The 19,881-nt window shown below is 43.1% G+C and overlaps 38 non-coding genes across 38 annotated transcripts; all 38 read left to right on the top strand.

Annotated features, from left to right (window-relative positions):
- The first annotated feature begins 847 nt into the window (after window positions 1-847).
- Trnat-ugu (transfer RNA threonine (anticodon UGU)) lies at window positions 848-920 on the top strand. Its single transcript has one exon. It is a non-coding gene; the product is annotated as a tRNA-Thr (tRNA).
- A 734-nt stretch (window positions 921-1,654) lies between these two features.
- Window positions 1,655-1,727, top strand: Trnat-ugu (transfer RNA threonine (anticodon UGU)). Its single transcript has one exon. It is a non-coding gene; the product is annotated as a tRNA-Thr (tRNA).
- A 64-nt stretch (window positions 1,728-1,791) lies between these two features.
- Window positions 1,792-1,863, top strand: Trnar-ccu (transfer RNA arginine (anticodon CCU)). Its single transcript has one exon. It is a non-coding gene; the product is annotated as a tRNA-Arg (tRNA).
- A 738-nt stretch (window positions 1,864-2,601) lies between these two features.
- Trnaw-cca (transfer RNA tryptophan (anticodon CCA)) lies at window positions 2,602-2,673 on the top strand. The gene has a single exon. It is a non-coding gene; the product is annotated as a tRNA-Trp (tRNA).
- Window positions 2,674-2,869: 196 nt separating this feature from the next.
- Window positions 2,870-2,942, top strand: Trnat-ugu (transfer RNA threonine (anticodon UGU)). The gene has a single exon. It is a non-coding gene; the product is annotated as a tRNA-Thr (tRNA).
- A 64-nt stretch (window positions 2,943-3,006) lies between these two features.
- Window positions 3,007-3,078, top strand: Trnaw-cca (transfer RNA tryptophan (anticodon CCA)). The gene has a single exon. It is a non-coding gene; the product is annotated as a tRNA-Trp (tRNA).
- Window positions 3,079-3,271: 193 nt separating this feature from the next.
- Trnat-ugu (transfer RNA threonine (anticodon UGU)) lies at window positions 3,272-3,344 on the top strand. The gene has a single exon. It is a non-coding gene; the product is annotated as a tRNA-Thr (tRNA).
- An 865-nt stretch (window positions 3,345-4,209) lies between these two features.
- Trnaw-cca (transfer RNA tryptophan (anticodon CCA)) lies at window positions 4,210-4,281 on the top strand. The gene has a single exon. It is a non-coding gene; the product is annotated as a tRNA-Trp (tRNA).
- A 333-nt stretch (window positions 4,282-4,614) lies between these two features.
- Window positions 4,615-4,686, top strand: Trnaw-cca (transfer RNA tryptophan (anticodon CCA)). Its single transcript has one exon. It is a non-coding gene; the product is annotated as a tRNA-Trp (tRNA).
- A 196-nt stretch (window positions 4,687-4,882) lies between these two features.
- On the top strand, window positions 4,883-4,955 carry Trnat-ugu (transfer RNA threonine (anticodon UGU)). The gene has a single exon. It is a non-coding gene; the product is annotated as a tRNA-Thr (tRNA).
- Window positions 4,956-5,019: 64 nt separating this feature from the next.
- On the top strand, window positions 5,020-5,091 carry Trnaw-cca (transfer RNA tryptophan (anticodon CCA)). Its single transcript has one exon. It is a non-coding gene; the product is annotated as a tRNA-Trp (tRNA).
- Window positions 5,092-5,284: 193 nt separating this feature from the next.
- Window positions 5,285-5,357, top strand: Trnat-ugu (transfer RNA threonine (anticodon UGU)). Its single transcript has one exon. It is a non-coding gene; the product is annotated as a tRNA-Thr (tRNA).
- A 1,133-nt stretch (window positions 5,358-6,490) lies between these two features.
- Window positions 6,491-6,563, top strand: Trnat-ugu (transfer RNA threonine (anticodon UGU)). The gene has a single exon. It is a non-coding gene; the product is annotated as a tRNA-Thr (tRNA).
- Window positions 6,564-6,892: 329 nt separating this feature from the next.
- On the top strand, window positions 6,893-6,965 carry Trnat-ugu (transfer RNA threonine (anticodon UGU)). The gene has a single exon. It is a non-coding gene; the product is annotated as a tRNA-Thr (tRNA).
- Window positions 6,966-7,029: 64 nt separating this feature from the next.
- On the top strand, window positions 7,030-7,101 carry Trnaw-cca (transfer RNA tryptophan (anticodon CCA)). Its single transcript has one exon. It is a non-coding gene; the product is annotated as a tRNA-Trp (tRNA).
- Window positions 7,102-7,294: 193 nt separating this feature from the next.
- Window positions 7,295-7,367, top strand: Trnat-ugu (transfer RNA threonine (anticodon UGU)). Its single transcript has one exon. It is a non-coding gene; the product is annotated as a tRNA-Thr (tRNA).
- Window positions 7,368-7,431: 64 nt separating this feature from the next.
- On the top strand, window positions 7,432-7,503 carry Trnaw-cca (transfer RNA tryptophan (anticodon CCA)). The gene has a single exon. It is a non-coding gene; the product is annotated as a tRNA-Trp (tRNA).
- A 195-nt stretch (window positions 7,504-7,698) lies between these two features.
- Window positions 7,699-7,771, top strand: Trnat-ugu (transfer RNA threonine (anticodon UGU)). The gene has a single exon. It is a non-coding gene; the product is annotated as a tRNA-Thr (tRNA).
- Window positions 7,772-8,268: 497 nt separating this feature from the next.
- On the top strand, window positions 8,269-8,340 carry Trnaw-cca (transfer RNA tryptophan (anticodon CCA)). Its single transcript has one exon. It is a non-coding gene; the product is annotated as a tRNA-Trp (tRNA).
- Window positions 8,341-8,536: 196 nt separating this feature from the next.
- Trnat-ugu (transfer RNA threonine (anticodon UGU)) lies at window positions 8,537-8,609 on the top strand. The gene has a single exon. It is a non-coding gene; the product is annotated as a tRNA-Thr (tRNA).
- A 728-nt stretch (window positions 8,610-9,337) lies between these two features.
- Trnat-ugu (transfer RNA threonine (anticodon UGU)) lies at window positions 9,338-9,410 on the top strand. The gene has a single exon. It is a non-coding gene; the product is annotated as a tRNA-Thr (tRNA).
- An 875-nt stretch (window positions 9,411-10,285) lies between these two features.
- Window positions 10,286-10,357, top strand: Trnaw-cca (transfer RNA tryptophan (anticodon CCA)). The gene has a single exon. It is a non-coding gene; the product is annotated as a tRNA-Trp (tRNA).
- Window positions 10,358-10,690: 333 nt separating this feature from the next.
- On the top strand, window positions 10,691-10,762 carry Trnaw-cca (transfer RNA tryptophan (anticodon CCA)). Its single transcript has one exon. It is a non-coding gene; the product is annotated as a tRNA-Trp (tRNA).
- Window positions 10,763-12,519: 1,757 nt separating this feature from the next.
- Window positions 12,520-12,591, top strand: Trnaw-cca (transfer RNA tryptophan (anticodon CCA)). The gene has a single exon. It is a non-coding gene; the product is annotated as a tRNA-Trp (tRNA).
- A 333-nt stretch (window positions 12,592-12,924) lies between these two features.
- Trnaw-cca (transfer RNA tryptophan (anticodon CCA)) lies at window positions 12,925-12,996 on the top strand. The gene has a single exon. It is a non-coding gene; the product is annotated as a tRNA-Trp (tRNA).
- Window positions 12,997-13,192: 196 nt separating this feature from the next.
- On the top strand, window positions 13,193-13,265 carry Trnat-ugu (transfer RNA threonine (anticodon UGU)). The gene has a single exon. It is a non-coding gene; the product is annotated as a tRNA-Thr (tRNA).
- A 329-nt stretch (window positions 13,266-13,594) lies between these two features.
- Trnat-ugu (transfer RNA threonine (anticodon UGU)) lies at window positions 13,595-13,667 on the top strand. The gene has a single exon. It is a non-coding gene; the product is annotated as a tRNA-Thr (tRNA).
- A 1,133-nt stretch (window positions 13,668-14,800) lies between these two features.
- On the top strand, window positions 14,801-14,873 carry Trnat-ugu (transfer RNA threonine (anticodon UGU)). The gene has a single exon. It is a non-coding gene; the product is annotated as a tRNA-Thr (tRNA).
- A 329-nt stretch (window positions 14,874-15,202) lies between these two features.
- Window positions 15,203-15,275, top strand: Trnat-ugu (transfer RNA threonine (anticodon UGU)). Its single transcript has one exon. It is a non-coding gene; the product is annotated as a tRNA-Thr (tRNA).
- A 64-nt stretch (window positions 15,276-15,339) lies between these two features.
- Trnaw-cca (transfer RNA tryptophan (anticodon CCA)) lies at window positions 15,340-15,411 on the top strand. The gene has a single exon. It is a non-coding gene; the product is annotated as a tRNA-Trp (tRNA).
- Window positions 15,412-15,604: 193 nt separating this feature from the next.
- On the top strand, window positions 15,605-15,677 carry Trnat-ugu (transfer RNA threonine (anticodon UGU)). The gene has a single exon. It is a non-coding gene; the product is annotated as a tRNA-Thr (tRNA).
- A 64-nt stretch (window positions 15,678-15,741) lies between these two features.
- Window positions 15,742-15,813, top strand: Trnaw-cca (transfer RNA tryptophan (anticodon CCA)). The gene has a single exon. It is a non-coding gene; the product is annotated as a tRNA-Trp (tRNA).
- Window positions 15,814-16,008: 195 nt separating this feature from the next.
- Window positions 16,009-16,081, top strand: Trnat-ugu (transfer RNA threonine (anticodon UGU)). The gene has a single exon. It is a non-coding gene; the product is annotated as a tRNA-Thr (tRNA).
- A 497-nt stretch (window positions 16,082-16,578) lies between these two features.
- On the top strand, window positions 16,579-16,650 carry Trnaw-cca (transfer RNA tryptophan (anticodon CCA)). The gene has a single exon. It is a non-coding gene; the product is annotated as a tRNA-Trp (tRNA).
- A 196-nt stretch (window positions 16,651-16,846) lies between these two features.
- Trnat-ugu (transfer RNA threonine (anticodon UGU)) lies at window positions 16,847-16,919 on the top strand. Its single transcript has one exon. It is a non-coding gene; the product is annotated as a tRNA-Thr (tRNA).
- A 728-nt stretch (window positions 16,920-17,647) lies between these two features.
- On the top strand, window positions 17,648-17,720 carry Trnat-ugu (transfer RNA threonine (anticodon UGU)). Its single transcript has one exon. It is a non-coding gene; the product is annotated as a tRNA-Thr (tRNA).
- An 875-nt stretch (window positions 17,721-18,595) lies between these two features.
- Window positions 18,596-18,667, top strand: Trnaw-cca (transfer RNA tryptophan (anticodon CCA)). The gene has a single exon. It is a non-coding gene; the product is annotated as a tRNA-Trp (tRNA).
- Window positions 18,668-19,000: 333 nt separating this feature from the next.
- Trnaw-cca (transfer RNA tryptophan (anticodon CCA)) lies at window positions 19,001-19,072 on the top strand. The gene has a single exon. It is a non-coding gene; the product is annotated as a tRNA-Trp (tRNA).
- Window positions 19,073-19,881: the final 809 nt, after the last annotated feature.

Raw genomic sequence — 19,881 nt, 5'->3', positions numbered from 1 at the left:
AAACTAACATTCTAAAATTACATGATATGCACAACATGGAATTGGCAAAATTTGGTTTTCAGTTTATAAACAAAAAACTCCCTTCGACTTTTGACAACTTTTTTAATTTCACATCAGCAATACATCAACATGCAACAAGAGGTGCTAGTACACAAAAATTTTTTGTTCCACAAGTTTCATCAAGTCGGGCCAAAAATACAATAAAATACAAGTGCACCGCAGTTTGGAATACACTACCGGATAAACTAACCACCAAAAAAACAGGCTTAAAAGCTTTCATGAGTAGCAGCAAATCTTTCATACTGGCAACATACATATGAGCGACTATCATTCCACAAAATCCCTAGGTTTTCTGTGCACATGGAATGTACCACATGTGGTGCATTATTTACATTCCACGGGGTGTTATGGTCTTAATTACTTGTGCAACGCAAATACCGTTCACTAATTACCCCCGCCAGACAAGCGTGAATTACTGCCCGAAGAAATGCGAACACATTTCTACAGCCGTATTTTCACAAAGATTCATGTTATTTATTTGATGCATTTTTAAGAAAAACACTTATAACGCAGTGCTTTTCCAGTTTTATTCTCTTCTTCTGTTTCTTTTTATAACCATTCACCAAAAACAAATAGATAGGGTCAGCTTTTCAAAATAGCCAATTGTGGCTCCAGCTGCACCCTTTTGTTTCAATCCCTATTTTACATGCTTACATTTATGTCATCTGTCTTATTCATATTTTGGCGTTGAAACAAATAAAATAGTGATTGATTGATTGTTGTACACAACGCCAGAAACAGGCAAAATCATCAACGGGTAGCAAAAAATAACTTAATGCACTTGCGAGCCTTCATAGCCCAGGGGTTAGAGCACTGGTCATGTAAACCAGGGGTCGTGAGTTCGATTCTCACTGGAGGCTTCGTTTTGTTTTAACCGCTGAAGTGAAAACCCTAAAAGCCAAATGCACCATCTGAAATGCGCCTGACTCCGTGGCGCAACGGTAGCGCGTCTGACTCCAGATCAGAAGGTTGCGTGTTCAAATCACATCATGGTCAATTGCTTTCAAAATCAATGTGCAAAACAAGGATTTTTTTGTTTCTTGCAAAAAAAGGCGGTTAATTGCCTGTATCAGACACATCGAAATCAAGACCTTCGAGTCGTCAAAATATAACTCATTTTGTTGTACACAACGACGAGAAACAGGCAAAATCATCAACGGGTAGCCAAAAATAAATTAACACACTTGCGAGCCTTCATAGGTCAGGGGTTAGAGCACTGGTCTTGTTAAACAGGGGTCGTGAGTTCGATTCTCACTGGAGGCTTCTTTTTGTTTTAACCGCATGAAGTGAAAACCCAAACAGCCAAACGCTCCATATTAAAGCGCCTGACTCCGTGGCGCAACGGTAGCGCGTCTCACTCCAGATCAGAAGGTTGCGTGTTCAAATCACGTCGGGGTCAATTCTTTTCATAATCAATGTGCAAAACAAGGAATTTTTTTGTTTCTTGCAAAAATAGGCGGTTAATTGCCTGTATCAGACACATCGAAACCAAGACCTTCGAGTCGTCAAAATATAACTCATTTTGTTGTACACAACCACGAGAAACAGGCAAAATCATCAACGGGTAGCCAAAAATAACTTAACACACTTGCGAGCCTTCATAGCTCAGTGGTTAGAGCACTGGTCTTGTAAACCAGGGGTCGTGAGTTCGATTCTCACTGGAGGCTTCTTTTTGTTTCAACCGCATGAAGTGAAAACCAAAACAGCCAAACGCTCCATCTTAAAGCGCCTGACTCCGTGGCGCAACGATAGCGCGTCTGACTCCTGATCAGAAGGTTGCGTGTTCAAATCACGTTGGGGTCAATTCTTTTCATAATCAAAGTGCAAAACAAGGATTTTTTTTTGTTTCTTGCAGAAATAGGCGGTTAATAGCCTGTATCAGACACATCGAAACCAAGACCTTCGAGTCGTCAAAAGATAACTCTTTTTGTTGTACACAACGACGAGAAACAGGCAAAATCATCAAGGGGTAACAAAAAATAACTTCATACACTTGCGAGCCTTCATAACTCAGGAGTTAGAGCACTGGTCTTGTAAACCAGGGGTCGTGAGTTCGATTCTCACTGGAGGCTTCTTTTTGTTTCAACCGCATGAAGTGAAAACCCAAACAGCCAAACGCTCCATCTTAAAGCGCCTGACTCCGTGGCGCAACGGTAGCTCGTCTCACTCCAGATCAGAAGGTTGCGTGTTCAAATCACGTCGGGGTCAATTCTTTTCATAATCAATGTGCAAAACAAGGACTTTTTTTGTTTCTTGCAAAAATAGGCGGTTAATTGCCGGTATCAGACACATCGAAACCAAGACCTTCGAGTCGTCAAAATATAACTCATTTTGTTGTACACAACCACGAGAAACAGGCAAAATCATCAACGGGTAGCGAAAAATAACTTAACACACTTGCGAGCCTTCATAGCTCAGGGGTTAGAGCACTGGTCTTGTTAAACCAGGGGTCGTGAGTTCGATTCTCACTGGAGGCTTCTTTTTGTTTTAACCGCATGAAGTGAAAACCCAAACAGCCAAACGCTCCATATTAAAGCGCCTGACTCCGTGGCGCAACGGTAGCGCGTCTGACTCCAGATCAGAAGGTTGCGTGTTCAAATCACGTCGGGGTCAATTCTTTTCATAATCAATGTGCAAAACAAGGAATTTTTTTTGTTTCTTGCAGAAATAGGCGGTTAATTGCCTGTATCAGACACATCGAAAACAAGATCTTCGAGTCGTCAAAAGATAACTCATTTTGTTGTACACAACGACGAGAAACAGGCAAAATCATCAACGGGTTGCGAAAAATAACTTAATACACTAGCGAGCCTTCATAGCTCAGGGGTTAGAGCACTGGTCTTGTAAACCATGGGTCGTGAGTTCGATTCTCACTGGAGGCTTCTGTTTGTTTTAACCGCATGAAGTGAAAACCCAAACAGCCAGACGCTCCATCTTAAAACGCCCGACTCCGTGGCGCAACGGTAGCGCGTCTGACTCCAGATCAGAAGGTTGCGTGTTCAAATCACATCGGGGTCAATTCTTTTCATAATCAATGTGCAAAACGATGGGTTTTTTGTTTCTTGCAAAAAAGGCGGTTAATTGCCGGTATCAGACACATCGAAATCAAGACCTTCGAGTCGTCAAAATATAACTCATTTTGTTGCACACAACGACGAGAAACTGGCAAAATCATCAACGGGTAGCAAAAAATAACTTAATACACTAGCGAGCCTTCATAGCTCAGGGGTTAGAGCACTGGTCTTGTAAACCAGGGGTCGTGAGTTCGATTCTCACTGGAGGCTTCTTTTTGTTTTAACCGCTGAAGTGAAAACCCTAAAAGCCAAATGCACCATCTGAAATGCGCCTGACTCCGTGGCGCAACGGTAGCGCGTCAGATCAGAAGGTTGCGTGTTCAAATCACATCATGGTCAATTGCTTTCAAAATCAATGTGCAAAACAAGGATTTTTTTGTTTCTTGCAGAAATAGGCGGTTAATTGCCTGTATCAGACACATCGAAACCAAGACCTTCGAGTCGTCAAAAGATAACTCATTTTGTTGTACAAAACGACTTGAAACTGGCAAAATCATCAACGGGTAGCAAAAAATTACTTAGTTCCTTTGCGAGCCTTCATAGGTCAGGGGTTAGAGCACTGGTCTTGTTAAACAGGGGTCGTGATTTCGATTCTCACTGGAGGCTTCTTTTTGTTTCAACCGCATGAAGTGAAAACCCAAACAGCCAAACGCTCCATCTTAAAGCGCCTGACTCCGTGGCGCAACGATAGCGCGTCTGACTCCAGATCAGAAGGTTGCGTGTTCAAATCACGTTGGGGTCAATTCTTTTCATAATCAAAGTGCAAAACAAGGATTTTTTTTTGTTTCTTGCAGAAATAGGCGGTTAATAGCCTGTATCAGACACATCGAAACCAAGACCTTCGAGTCGTCAAAAGATAACTCTTTTTGTTGTACACAACGACGAGAAACAGGCAAAATCATCAAGGGGTAACAAAAAATAACTTCATACACTTGCGAGCCTTCATAACTCAGGAGTTAGAGCACTGGTCTTGTTAAACAGGGGTCGTGAGTTCGATTCTCACTGGAGGCTTCTTTTTGTTTCAACCGCATGAAGTGAAAACCCAAACAGCCAAACGCTCCATCTTAAAGCGCCTGACTCCGTGGCGCAACGGTAGCTCGTCTGACTCCAGATCAGAAGGTTGCGTGTTCAAATCACGTCGGGGTCAATTCTTTTCATAATCAATGTGCAAAACAAGGACTTTTTTTGTTTCTTGCAAAAATAGGCGGTTAATTGCCGGTATCAGACACATCGAAACCAAGACCTTCGAGTCGTCAAAATATAACTCATTTTGTTGTACACAACCACGAGAAACAGGCAAAATCATCAACGGGTAGCGAAAAATAACTTAACACACTTGCGAGCCTTCATAGCTCAGGGGTTAGAGCACTGGTCTTGTTAAACCAGGGGTCGTGAGTTCGATTCTCACTGGAGGCTTCTTTTTGTTTTAACCGCATGAAGTGAAAACCCAAACAGCCAAACGCTCCATATTAAAGCGCCTGACTCCGTGGCGCAACGGTAGCGCGTCTGACTCCAGATCAGAAGGTTGCGTGTTCAAATCACGTCGGGGTCAATTCTTTTCATAATCAATGTGCAAAACAAGGAATTTTTTTTGTTTCTTGCAGAAATAGGCGGTTAATTGCCTGTATCAGACACATCGAAAACAAGATCTTCGAGTCGTCAAAAGATAACTCATTTTGTTGTACACAACGACGAGAAACAGGCAAAATCATCAACGGGTTGCGAAAAATAACTTAATACACTAGCGAGCCTTCATAGCTCAGGGGTTAGAGCACTGGTCTTGTAAACCATGGGTCGTGAGTTCGATTCTCACTGGAGGCTTCTGTTTGTTTTAACCGCATGAAGTGAAAACCCAAACAGCCAGACGCTCCATCTTAAAACGCCCGACTCCGTGGCGCAACGGTAGCGCGTCTGACTCCAGATCAGAAGGTTGCGTGTTCAAATCACATCGGGGTCAATTCTTTTCATAATCAATGTGCAAAACGATGGGTTTTTTGTTTCTTGCAAAAAAGGCGGTTAATTGCCGGTATCAGACACATCGAAATCAAGACCTTCGAGTCGTCAAAAGATAACTCATTTTGTTGCACACAACGACGAGAAACTGGCAAAATCATCAACGGGTAGCAAAAAATAACTTAATACACTAGCGAGCCTTCATAGCTCAGGGGTTAGAGCACTGGTCTTGTAAACCAGGGGTCGTGAGTTCGATTCTCACTGGAGGCTTCTTTTTGTTTTAACCGCTGAAGTGAAAACCCTAAAAGCCAAATGCACCATCTGAAATGCGCCTGACTCCGTGGCGCAACGGTAGCGCGTCAGATCAGAAGGTTGCGTGTTCAAATCACATCATGGTCAATTGCTTTCAAAATCAATGTGCAAAACAAGGATTTTTTTGTTTCTTGCGGAAATAGGCGGTTAATTGCCTGTATCAGACACATCGAAACCAAGACCTTCGAGTCGTCAAAAGATAACTCATTTTGTTGTACAAAACGACTTGAAACTGGCAAAATCATCAACGGGTAGCAAAAAATTACTTAGTTCCTTTGCGAGCCTTCATAGCTCAGGGGTTAGAGCACTGGTCTTGTTAAACAGGGGTCGTGATTTCGATTCTCACTGGAGGCTTCTTTTTGTTTTAACCGGATGAAATGAAAACCCAAACAGCCAAACGCTCCATCGGAAAATCGCCTGACTCCGTGGCGCAACGGTAGCGCGTCTGACTCCAGATCAGAAGCTTGCCTGTTCAAATCACGTTGGGGTCAATTCGTATCATAATCAATGTGAAAAACAATGAAATTTTTTTGTTTCTTGCAGAAATAGGCGGTTAATTGCCTGTATCAGACACATCGAAACCAAGACCTTCGAGTCGTCAAAATATAACTCATTTTGTTGTACACAACGACGAGAAACAGGCAAAATCATCAACGGGTAGCCAAAAATAAATTAACACACTTGCGAGCCTTCATAGATCAGGGGTTAGAGCACTGGTCTTGTTAAACAGGCGTCGTGAGTTCGATTCTCACTGGAGGCTTCTTTTTGTTTTAACCGCATGAAGTGAAAACCCAAACAGCTAAACGCTCCATATTAAAGCGCCTGACTCCGTGACGCAACGATAGCGCGTCTCACTCCAGATCAGAAGGTTGCGTGTTCAAATCACGTAGGGGTCAATTCTTTTCATAATCAATGTGCAAAACAAGGAATTTTTTTGTTTCTTGCAAAAATAGGCGGTTAATTGCCTGTATCAGACACATCGAAACCAAGACCTTCGAGTCGTCAAAATATAACTCATTTTGTTGTACACAACCACGAGAAACAGGCAAAATCATCAACGGGTAGCGAAAAATAACTTAACACACTTGCGAGCCTTCATAGCTCAGGGGTTAGAGCACTGGTCTTGTTAAACAGGGGTCGTGAGTTCGATTCTCACTGGAGGCTTCTTTTTGTTTTAACCGCATGAAGTGAAACCCAAACAGCCAAACGCTCCATATTAAAGCGCCTGACTCCGTGGAGCAACGGTAGCGCGTCTCACTCCAGATCAGAAGGTTGCGTGTTCAAATCACGTCGGGGTCAATTCTTTTCATAATCAATGTGCAAAACAAGGAATTTTTTTTGTTTTGCAGCAATAGGCGGTAAATTGCCTGTATCAGACACATCGAAAACAAGATCTTCGAGTCGTCAAAAGATAACTCATTTTGTTGTACACAACGACGAGAAACAGGCAAAATCATCAACGGGTTGCGAAAAATAACTTAATACACTAGCGAGCCTTCATAGCTCAGGGGTTAGAGCACTGGTCTTGTAAACCATGGGTCGTGAGTTCGATTCTCACTGGAGGCTTCTGTTTGTTTTAACCGCATGAAGTGAAAACCCAAACAGCCAGACGGTCCATCTTAAAACGCCCAACTCCGTGGCGCAACGGTAGCGCGTCTGACTCCAGATCAGAAGGTTGCGTGTTCAAATCACGTCGGGGTCAATTCTTTTCATAATCAATGTGCAAAACGATGGGTTTTTTGTTTCTTGCAAAAAAGGCGGTTAATAGCCTGTATCAGATACATCGAAGCCAAGACCTTCGAGTCGTCAAAAGATAACTCATTTTGTTGTACACAACGACTTGAAACAGGCAAAATCATCAACGGGTAGCAAAAAATTACTTAGTTCCTTTGCGAGCCTTCATAGCTCAGGGGTTAGAGCACTGGTCTTGTAAACCAGGGGTCGTGAGTTCGATTCTCACTGGAGGCTTCTTTTTGTTTTAACCGCATCAAATGAAAACGCAAACAGCCAAATGCTCCATCTTAAAGCGCCTGACTCCGTGGCGCAACGGTAGCGCGTCTGACTCCAGATCAGAAGGTTGCGTGTTCAAATCACGTCGGGGTCAATTCTTGTCATAATCAATGTGCGAAACAATGGGGGTTTTTTGTTTCTTGCAAAAAAGGCGGTTAATTGCCTGTATCAGACACATCGAAATCAAGATCTTCGAGTCGTCAAAAGATAACTCATTTTGTTGCACACAACGACGAGAAACTGGCAAAATCATCAACGGGTAGCAAAAAATAACTTCATACACTTGCGAGCCTTCATAGCTCAGGAGTTAAAGCACTGGTCTTGTAAACCAGGGGTCGTGAGTTCGATTCTCACTGGAGGCTTCTTTTTGTTTCAACCGCATGGAGGCTTCTTTTTGTTTCAACCGCATGAAGTGAAAACCCAAACAGCCAAACGCTCCATCTTAAAGCGCCTCACTCCGTGGCGCAACGGTAGCGCGTCTCACTCCAGATCAGAAGGTTGCGTGTTCAAAGCACGTCGGGCTCAATTCTTTTCATAATCAAACTGCAAAACAAGGAATTTTTTTTTGTTTCTTGCAAAAAAGGCGGTTAATTGCCGGTATCAGACACATCGAAACCAAGACCTTCGAGTCGTCAAAATATAACTCATTTTGTTGTACACAACCACGAGAAACAGGCAAAATCATCAACGGGTAGCGAAAAATAACTTAACACACTTGCGAGCCTTCATAGCTCAGGGGTTAGAGCACTGGTCTTGTTAAACCAGGGGTCGTGAGTTCGATTCTCACTGGAGGCTTCTTTTTGTTTTAACCGCATGAAGTGAAAACCCAAACAGCCAAACGCTCCATATTAAAGCGCCTGACTCCGTGGCGCAACGGTAGCGCGTCTGACTCCAGATCAGAAGGTTGCGTGTTCAAACCACGTCGGGGTCAATTCTTTTCATAATCAATGTGCAAAACAAGGAATTTTTTTTGTTTCTTGCAGAAATAGGCGGTTAATTGCCTGTATCAGACACATCGAAAACAAGATCTTCGAGTCGTCAAAAGATAACTCATTTTGTTGTACACAACGACGAGAAACAGGCAAAATCATCAACGGGTTGCGAAAAATAACTTAATACACTAGCGAGCCTTCATAGCTCAGGGGTTAGAGCACTGGTCTTGTAAACCATGGGTCGTGAGTTCGATTCTCACTGGAGGCTTCTGTTTGTTTTAACCGCATGAAGTGAAAACCCTAAAAGCCAAATGCACCATCTGAAATGCGCCTGACTCCGTGGCGCAACGGTAGCGCGTCAGATCAGAAGGTTGCGTGTTCAAATCACATCATGGTCAATTGCTTTCAAAATCAATGTGCAAAACAAGGATTTTTTTGTTTCTTGCAAAAAAAGGCGGTTAATTGCCGGTATCAGACACATCGAAATCAAGACCTTCGAGTCGTCAAAATATAACTCATTTTGTTGTACACAACGACGAGAAACAGGCAAAATCATCAACGGGTAGCGAAAAATAAATTAACACACTTGCGAGCCTTCATAGGTCAGGGGTTAGAGCACTGGTCTTGTTAAACAGGGGTCGTGAGTTCGATTCTCACTGGAGGCTTCTTTTTGTTTTAACCGCATGAAGTGAAAACCCAAACAGCCAAACGCTCCATATTAAAGCGCCTGACTCCGTGGCGCAACGGTAGCGCGTCTCACTCCAGATCAGAAGGTTGCGTGTTCAAATCACGTCGGGGTCAATTCTTTTCATAATCAATGTGCAAAACAAGGAATTTTTTTGTTTCTTGCAAAAATAGGCGGTTAATTGCCTGTATCAGACACATCGAAACCAAGACCTTCGAGTCGTCAAAATATAACTCATTTTGTTGTACACAACCACGAGAAACAGGCAAAATCATCAACGGGTAGCGAAAAATAACTTAACACACTTGCGAGCCTTCATAGCTCAGGGGTTAGAGCACTGGTCTTGTTAAACAGGGGTCGTGAGTTCGATTCTCACTGGAGGCTTCTTTTTGTTTTAACCGCATGAAGTGAAATACCCAAACAGCCAAACGCTCCATCTTAAAGCGCCTGACTCCGTGGCGCAACGATAGCGCGTCTGACTCCAGATCAGAAGGTTGCGTGTTCAAATCACGTTGGGGTCAATTCTTTTCATAATCAAAGTGCAAAACAAGGATTTTTTTTTGTTTCTTGCAGAAATAGGCGGTTAATAGCCTGTATCAGACACATCGAAACCAAGACCTTCGAGTCGTCAAAAGATAACTCTTTTTGTTGTACACAACGACGAGAAACAGGCAAAATCATCAAGGGGTAACAAAAAATAACTTCATACACTTGCGAGCCTTCATAACTCAGGAGTTAGACCACTGGTCTTGTAAACCAGGGGTCGTGAGTTCGATTCTCACTGGAGGCTTCTTTTTGTTTCAACCGCATGAAGTGAAAACCCAAACAGCCAAACGCTCCATCTTAAAGCGCCTGACTCCGTGGCGCAACGGTAGCTCGTCTCACTCCAGATCAGAAGGTTGCGTGTTCAAATCACGTCGGGGTCAATTCTTTTCATAATCAATGTGCAAAACAAGGAATTTTTTTGTTTCTTGCAAAAATAGGCGGTTAATTGCCGGTATCAGACACATCGAAACCAAGACCTTCGAGTCGTCAAAATATAACTCATTTTGTTGTACACAACCACGAGAAACAGGCAAAATCATCAACGGGTAGCGAAAAATAACTTAACACACTTGCGAGCCTTCATAGCTCAGGGGTTAGAGCACTGGTCTTGTTAAACCAGGGGTCGTGAGTTCGATTCTCACTGGAGGCTTCTTTTTGTTTTAACCGCATGAAGTGAAAACCCAAACAGCCAAACGCTCCATATTAAAGCGCCTGACTCCGTGGCGCAACGGTAGCGCGTCTGACTCCAGATCAGAAGGTTGCGTGTTCAAATCACGTCGGGGTCAATTCTTTTCATAATCAATGTGCAAAACAAGGAATTTTTTTTGTTTCTTGCAGAAATAGGCGGTTAATTGCCTGTATCAGACACATCGAAAACAAGATCTTCGAGTCGTCAAAAGATAACTCATTTTGTTGTACACAACGACGAGAAACAGGCAAAATCATCAACGGGTTGCGAAAAATAACTTAATACACTAGCGAGCCTTCATAGCTCAGGGGTTAGAGCACTGGTCTTGTAAACCATGGGTCGTGAGTTCGATTCTCAGTGGAGGCTTCTTTTTGTTTTAACCGCATGAAGTGAAAACCCAAACAGCCAGACGCTCCATCTTAAAACGCCCGACTCCGTGGCGCAACGGTAGCGCGTCTGACTCCAGATCAGAAGGTTGCGTGTTCAACTCACGTTGGGGTCAATTATTTTCATAATCAAAGTGCAAAACAAGGATTTTTTTTTGTTTCTTGCAGAAATAGGCGGTTAATAGCCTGTATCAGACACATCGAAACCAAGACCTTCGAGTCGTCAAAAGATAACTCTTTTTGTTGTACACAACGACGAGAAACAGGCAAAATCATCAAGGGGTAACAAAAAATAACTTCATACACTTGCGAGCCTTCATAACTCAGGAGTTAGAGCACTGGTCTTGTAAACCAGGGGTCGTGAGTTCGATTCTCACTGGAGGCTTCTTTTTGTTTCAACCGCATGAAGTGAAAACCCAAACAGCCAAACGCTCCATCTTAAAGCGCCTGACTCCGTGGCCCAACGGTAGCGCGTCTCACTCCAGATCAGAAGGTTGCGTGTTCACATCACGTCGGGGTCAATTCTTTTCATAATCAATGTGCGAAACAATGGGTTTTTTTATTTCTTGCAAAAAAGGCGGTTAATTGCCTGTATCAGACACATCGAAATCAAGATCTTCGAGTCGTCAAAAGATAACTCATTTTGTTGCACACAACGACGAGAAACTGGCAAAATCATCAAGGGGTAGCAAAAAACGGGTAGCGAAAAATAACTTAATACACTAGCGAGCCTTCATAGCTCAGGGGTTAGAGCAAACTGCAAAACAAAGAATTTTTTTTGTTTCTTGCAGAAATAGGCGGTTAATTGCCTGTATCAGACACATCGAAACCAAGACCTTCGAGTCGTCAAAAGATAACTCATTTTGTTGTACAAAACGACTTGAAACTGGCAAAATCATCAACGGGTAGCAAAAAATTACTTAGTTCCTTTGCGAGCCTTCATAGCTCAGGGGTTAGAGCACTGGTCTTGTTAAACAGGGGTCGTGATTTCGATTCTCACTGGAGGCTTCTTTTTGTTTTAACCGCTGAAGTGAAAACCCTAAAAGCCAAATGCACCATCTGAAATGCGCCTGACTCCGTGGCGCAACGGTAGCGCGTCAGATCAGAAGGTTGCGTGTTCAAATCACATCATGGTCAATTGCTTTCAAAATCAATGTGCAAAACAAGGATTTTTTTGTTTCTTGCAGAAATAGGCGGTTAATTGCCTGTATCAGACACATCGAAACCAAGACCTTCGAGTCGTCAAAAGATAACTCATTTTGTTGTACAAAACGACTTGAAACTGGCAAAATCATCAACGGGTAGCAAAAAATTACTTAGTTCCTTTGCGAGCCTTCATAGGTCAGGGGTTAGAGCACTGGTCTTGTTAAACAGGGGTCGTGATTTCGATTCTCACTGGAGGCTTCTTTTTGTTTCAACCGCATGAAGTGAAAACCCAAACAGCCAAACGCTCCATCTTAAAGCGCCTGACTCCGTGGCGCAACGATAGCGCGTCTGACTCCAGATCAGAAGGTTGCGTGTTCAAATCACGTTGGGGTCAATTCTTTTCATAATCAAAGTGCAAAACAAGGATTTTTTTTTGTTTCTTGCAGAAATAGGCGGTTAATAGCCTGTATCAGACACATCGAAACCAAGACCTTCGAGTCGTCAAAAGATAACTCTTTTTGTTGTACACAACGACGAGAAACAGGCAAAATCATCAAGGGGTAACAAAAAATAACTTCATACACTTGCGAGCCTTCATAACTCAGGAGTTAGAGCACTGGTCTTGTTAAACAGGGGTCGTGAGTTCGATTCTCACTGGAGGCTTCTTTTTGTTTCAACCGCATGAAGTGAAAACCCAAACAGCCAAACGCTCCATCTTAAAGCGCCTGACTCCGTGGCGCAACGGTAGCTCGTCTGACTCCAGATCAGAAGGTTGCGTGTTCAAATCACGTCGGGGTCAATTCTTTTCATAATCAATGTGCAAAACAAGGACTTTTTTTGTTTCTTGCAAAAATAGGCGGTTAATTGCCGGTATCAGACACATCGAAACCAAGACCTTCGAGTCGTCAAAATATAACTCATTTTGTTGTACACAACCACGAGAAACAGGCAAAATCATCAACGGGTAGCGAAAAATAACTTAACACACTTGCGAGCCTTCATAGCTCAGGGGTTAGAGCACTGGTCTTGTTAAACCAGGGGTCGTGAGTTCGATTCTCACTGGAGGCTTCTTTTTGTTTTAACCGCATGAAGTGAAAACCCAAACAGCCAAACGCTCCATATTAAAGCGCCTGACTCCGTGGCGCAACGGTAGCGCGTCTGACTCCAGATCAGAAGGTTGCGTGTTCAAATCACGTCGGGGTCAATTCTTTTCATAATCAATGTGCAAAACAAGGAATTTTTTTTGTTTCTTGCAGAAATAGGCGGTTAATTGCCTGTATCAGACACATCGAAAACAAGATCTTCGAGTCGTCAAAAGATAACTCATTTTGTTGTACACAACGACGAGAAACAGGCAAAATCATCAACGGGTTGCGAAAAATAACTTAATACACTAGCGAGCCTTCATAGCTCAGGGGTTAGAGCACTGGTCTTGTAAACCATGGGTCGTGAGTTCGATTCTCACTGGAGGCTTCTGTTTGTTTTAACCGCATGAAGTGAAAACCCAAACAGCCAGACGCTCCATCTTAAAACGCCCGACTCCGTGGCGCACCGGTAGCGCGTCTGACTCCAGATCAGAAGGTTGCGTGTTCAAATCACATCGGGGTCAATTCTTTTCATAATCAATGTGCAAAACGATGGGTTTTTTGTTTCTTGCAAAAAAGGCGGTTAATTGCCGGTATCAGACACATCGAAATCAAGACCTTCGAGTCGTCAAAAGATAACTCATTTTGTTGCACACAACGACGAGAAACTGGCAAAATCATCAACGGGTAGCAAAAAATAACTTAATACACTAGCGAGCCTTCATAGCTCAGGGGTTAGAGCACTGGTCTTGTAAACCAGGGGTCGTGAGTTCGATTCTCACTGGAGGCTTCTTTTTGTTTTAACCGCTGAAGTGAAAACCCTAAAAGCCAAATGCACCATCTGAAATGCGCCTGACTCCGTGGCGCAACGGTAGCGCGTCAGATCAGAAGGTTGCGTGTTCAAATCACATCATGGTCAATTGCTTTCAAAATCAATGTGCAAAACAAGGATTTTTTTGTTTCTTGCGGAAATAGGCGGTTAATTGCCTGTATCAGACACATCGAAACCAAGACCTTCGAGTCGTCAAAAGATAACTCATTTTGTTGTACAAAACGACTTGAAACTGGCAAAATCATCAACGGGTAGCAAAAAATTACTTAGTTCCTTTGCGAGCCTTCATAGCTCAGGGGTTAGAGCACTGGTCTTGTTAAACAGGGGTCGTGATTTCGATTCTCACTGGAGGCTTCTTTTTGTTTTAACCGGATGAAATGAAAACCCAAACAGCCAAACGCTCCATCGGAAAATCGCCTGACTCCGTGGCGCAACGGTAGCGCGTCTGACTCCAGATCAGAAGCTTGCCTGTTCAAATCACGTTGGGGTCAATTCGTATCATAATCAATGTGAAAAACAATGAAATTTTTTTGTTTCTTGCAGAAATAGGCGGTTAATTGCCTGTATCAGACACATCGAAACCAAGACCTTCGAGTCGTCAAAATATAACTCATTTTGTTGTACACAACGACGAGAAACAGGCAAAATCATCAACGGGTAGCCAAAAATAAATTAACACACTTGCGAGCCTTCATAGATCAGGGGTTAGAGCACTGGTCTTGTTAAACAGGCGTCGTGAGTTCGATTCTCACTGGAGGCTTCTTTTTGTTTTAACCGCATGAAGTGAAAACCCAAACAGCTAAACGCTCCATATTAAAGCGCCTGACTCCGTGACGCAACGATAGCGCGTCTCACTCCAGATCAGAAGGTTGCGTGTTCAAATCACGTAGGGGTCAATTCTTTTCATAATCAATGTGCAAAACAAGGAATTTTTTTGTTTCTTGCAAAAATAGGCGGTTAATTGCCTGTATCAGACACATCGAAACCAAGACCTTCGAGTCGTCAAAATATAACTCATTTTGTTGTACACAACCACGAGAAACAGGCAAAATCATCAACGGGTAGCGAAAAATAACTTAACACACTTGCGAGCCTTCATAGCTCAGGGGTTAGAGCACTGGTCTTGTTAAACAGGGGTCGTGAGTTCGATTCTCACTGGAGGCTTCTTTTTGTTTTAACCGCATGAAGTGAAACCCAAACAGCCAAACGCTCCATATTAAAGCGCCTGACTCCGTGGAGCAACGGTAGCGCGTCTCACTCCAGATCAGAAGGTTGCGTGTTCAAATCACGTCGGGGTCAATTCTTTTCATAATCAATGTGCAAAACAAGGAATTTTTTTTGTTTTGCAGCAATAGGCGGTAAATTGCCTGTATCAGACACATCGAAAACAAGATCTTCGAGTCGTCAAAAGATAACTCATTTTGTTGTACACAACGACGAGAAACAGGCAAAATCATCAACGGGTTGCGAAAAATAACTTAATACACTAGCGAGCCTTCATAGCTCAGGGGTTAGAGCACTGGTCTTGTAAACCATGGGTCGTGAGTTCGATTCTCACTGGAGGCTTCTGTTTGTTTTAACCGCATGAAGTGAAAACCCAAACAGCCAGACGGTCCATCTTAAAACGCCCAACTCCGTGGCGCAACGGTAGCGCGTCTGACTCCAGATCAGAAGGTTGCGTGTTCAAATCACGTCGGGGTCAATTCTTTTCATAATCAATGTGCAAAACGATGGGTTTTTTGTTTCTTGCAAAAAAGGCGGTTAATAGCCTGTATCAGATACATCGAAGCCAAGACCTTCGAGTCGTCAAAAGATAACTCATTTTGTTGTACACAACGACTTGAAACAGGCAAAATCATCAACGGGTAGCAAAAAATTACTTAGTTCCTTTGCGAGCCTTCATAGCTCAGGGGTTAGAGCACTGGTCTTGTAAACCAGGGGTCGTGAGTTCGATTCTCACTGGAGGCTTCTTTTTGTTTTAACCGCATCAAATGAAAACGCAAACAGCCAAATGCTCCATCTTAAAGCGCCTGACTCCGTGGCGCAACGGTAGCGCGTCTGACTCCAGATCAGAAGGTTGAGTGTTCAAATCACGTCGGGGTCAATTCTTGTCATAATCAATGTGCGAAACAATGGGGGTTTTTTGTTTCTTGCAAAAAAGGCGGTTAATTGCCTGTATCAGACACATCGAAATCAAGATCTTCGAGTCGTCAAAAGATAACTCATTTTGTTGCACACAACGACGAGAAACTGGCAAAATCATCAACGGGTAGCAAAAAATAACTTCATACACTTGCGAGCCTTCATAGCTCAGGAGTTAAAGCACTGGTCTTGTAAACCAGGGGTCGTGAGTTCGATTCTCACTGGAGGCTTCTTTTTGTTTCAACCGCATGGAGGCTTCTTTTTGTTTCAACCGCATGAAGTGAAAACCCAAACAGCCAAACGCTCCATCTTAAAGCGCCTCACTCCGTGGCGCAACGGTAGCGCGTCTCACTCCAGATCAGAAGGTTGCGTGTTCAAAGCACGTCGGGCTCAATTCTTTTCATAATCAAACTGCAAAACAAGGAATTTTTTTTTGTTTCTTGCAAAAAAGGCGGTTAATTGCCGGTATCAGACACATCGAAACCAAGACCTTCGAGTCGTCAAAATATAACTCATTTTGTTGTACACAACCACGAGAAACAGGCAAAATCATCAACGGGTAGCGAAAAATAACTTAACACACTTGCGAGCCTTCATAGCTCAGGGGTTAGAGCACTGGTCTTGTTAAACCAGGGGTCGTGAGTTCGATTCTCACTGGAGGCTTCTTTTTGTTTTAACCGCATGAAGTGAAAACCCAAACAGCCAAACGCTCCATATTAAAGCGCCTGACTCCGTGGCGCAACGGTAGCGCGTCTGACTCCAGATCAGAAGGTTGCGTGTTCAAACCACGTCGGGGTCAATTCTTTTCATAATCAATGTGCAAAACAAGGAATTTTTTTTGTTTCTTGCAGAAATAGGCGGTTAATTGCCTGTATCAGACACATCGAAAACAAGATCTTCGAGTCGTCAAAAGATAACTCATTTTGTTGTACACAACGACGAGAAACAGGCAAAATCATCAACGGGTTGCGAAAAATAACTTAATACACTAGCGAGCCTTCATAGCTCAGGGGTTAGAGCACTGGTCTTGTAAACCATGGGTCGTGAGTTCGATTCTCACTGGAGGCTTCTGTTTGTTTTAACCGCATGAAGTGAAAACCCTAAAAGCCAAATGCACCATCTGAAATGCGCCTGACTCCGTGGCGCAACGGTAGCGCGTCAGATCAGAAGGTTGCGTGTTCAAATCACATCATGGTCAATTGCTTTCAAAATCAATGTGCAAAACAAGGATTTTTTTGTTTCTTGCAAAAAAAGGCGGTTAATTGCCGGTATCAGACACATCGAAATCAAGACCTTCGAGTCGTCAAAATATAACTCATTTTGTTGTACACAACGACGAGAAACAGGCAAAATCATCAACGGGTAGCCAAAAATAAATTAACACACTTGCGAGCCTTCATAGGTCAGGGGTTAGAGCACTGGTCTTGTTAAACAGGGGTCGTGAGTTCGATTCTCACTGGAGGCTTCTTTTTGTTTTAACCGCATGAAGTGAAAACCCAAACAGCCAAACGCTCCATATTAAAGCGCCTGACTCCGTGGCGCAACGGTAGCGCGTCTCACTCCAGATCAGAAGGTTGCGTGTTCAAATCACGTCGGGGTCAATTCTTTTCATAATCAATGTGCAAAACAAGGAATTTTTTTGTTTCTTGCAAAAATAGGCGGTTAATTGCCTGTATCAGACACATCGAAACCAAGACCTTCGAGTCGTCAAAATATAACTCATTTTGTTGTACACAACCACGAGAAACAGGCAAAATCATCAACGGGTAGCGAAAAATAACTTAACACACTTGCGAGCCTTCATAGCTCAGGGGTTAGAGCACTGGTCTTGTTAAACAGGGGTCGTGAGTTCGATTCTCACTGGAGGCTTCTTTTTGTTTTAACCGCATGAAGTGAAATACCCAAACAGCCAAACGCTCCATCTTAAAGCGCCTGACTCCGTGGCGCAACGATAGCGCGTCTGACTCCAGATCAGAAGGTTGCGTGTTCAAATCACGTTGGGGTCAATTCTTTTCATAATCAAAGTGCAAAACAAGGATTTTTTTTTGTTTCTTGCAGAAATAGGCGGTTAATAGCCTGTATCAGACACATCGAAACCAAGACCTTCGAGTCGTCAAAAGATAACTCTTTTTGTTGTACACAACGACGAGAAACAGGCAAAATCATCAAGGGGTAACAAAAAATAACTTCATACACTTGCGAGCCTTCATAACTCAGGAGTTAGACCACTGGTCTTGTAAACCAGGGGTCGTGAGTTCGATTCTCACTGGAGGCTTCTTTTTGTTTCAACCGCATGAAGTGAAAACCCAAACAGCCAAACGCTCCATCTTAAAGCGCCTGACTCCGTGGCGCAACGGTAGCTCGTCTCACTCCAGATCAGAAGGTTGCGTGTTCAAATCACGTCGGGGTCAATTCTTTTCATAATCAATGTGCAAAACAAGGAATTTTTTTGTTTCTTGCAAAAATAGGCGGTTAATTGCCGGTATCAGACACATCGAAACCAAGACCTTCGAGTCGTCAAAATATAACTCATTTTGTTGTACACAACCACGAGAAACAGGCAAAATCATCAACGGGTAGCGAAAAATAACTTAACACACTTGCGAGCCTTCATAGCTCAGGGGTTAGAGCACTGGTCTTGTTAAACCAGGGGTCGTGAGTTCGATTCTCACTGGAGGCTTCTTTTTGTTTTAACCGCATGAAGTGAAAACCCAAACAGCCAAACGCTCCATATTAAAGCGCCTGACTCCGTGGCGCAACGGTAGCGCGTCTGACTCCAGATCAGAAGGTTGCGTGTTCAAATCACGTCGGGGTCAATTCTTTTCATAATCAATGTGCAAAACAAGGAATTTTTTTTGTTTCTTGCAGAAATAGGCGGTTAATTGCCTGTATCAGACACATCGAAAACAAGATCTTCGAGTCGTCAAAAGATAACTCATTTTGTTGTACACAACGACGAGAAACAGGCAAAATCATCAACGGGTTGCGAAAAATAACTTAATACACTAGCGAGCCTTCATAGCTCAGGGGTTAGAGCACTGGTCTTGTAAACCATGGGTCGTGAGTTCGATTCTCAGTGGAGGCTTCTTTTTGTTTTAACCGCATGAAGTGAAAACCCAAACAGCCAGACGCTCCATCTTAAAACGCCCGACTCCGTGGCGCAACGGTAGCGCGTCTGACTCCAGATCAGAAGGTTGCGTGTTCAACTCACGTTGGGGTCAATTATTTTCATAATCAAAGTGCAAAACAAGGATTTTTTTTTGTTTCTTGCAGAAATAGGCGGTTAATAGCCTGTATCAGACACATCGAAACCAAGACCTTCGAGTCGTCAAAAGATAACTCTTTTTGTTGTACACAACGACGAGAAACAGGCAAAATCATCAAGGGGTAACAAAAAATAACTTCATACACTTGCGAGCCTTCATAACTCAGGAGTTAGAGCACTGGTCTTGTAAACCAGGGGTCGTGAGTTCGATTCTCACTGGAGGCTTCTTTTTGTTTCAACCGCATGAAGTGAAAACCCAAACAGCCAAACGCTCCATCTTAAAGCGCCTGACTCCGTGGCCCAACGGTAGCGCGTCTCACTCCAGATCAGAAGGTTGCGTGTTCACATCACGTCGGGGTCAATTCTTTTCATAATCAATGTGCGAAACAATGGGTTTTTTTATTTCTTGCAAAAAAGGCGGTTAATTGCCTGTATCAGACACATCGAAATCAAGATCTTCGAGTCGTCAAAAGATAACTCATTTTGTTGCACACAACGACGAGAAACTGGCAAAATCATCAAGGGGTAGCAAAAAACGGGTAGCGAAAAATAACTTAATACACTAGCGAGCCTTCATAGCTCAGGGGTTAGAGCAAACTGCAAAACAAAGAATTTTTTTTGTTTCTTGCAGAAATAGGCGGTTAATTGCCTGTATCAGACACATCGAAACCAAGACCTTCGAGTCGTCAAAAGATAACTCATTTTGTTGTACAAAACGACTTGAAACTGGCAAAATCATCAACGGGTAGCAAAAAATTACTTAGT

Source organism: Phallusia mammillata, chromosome 8, assembly GCF_965637545.1.
Source record: "Phallusia mammillata chromosome 8, kaPhaMamm4.hap1.1, whole genome shotgun sequence".
Lineage (NCBI taxonomy): Eukaryota > Metazoa > Chordata > Ascidiacea > Phlebobranchia > Ascidiidae > Phallusia > Phallusia mammillata.
The sequence above is the reverse complement of the archived record's forward strand: the minus strand, read 5'-3'. Positions and strand labels throughout refer to the sequence as shown.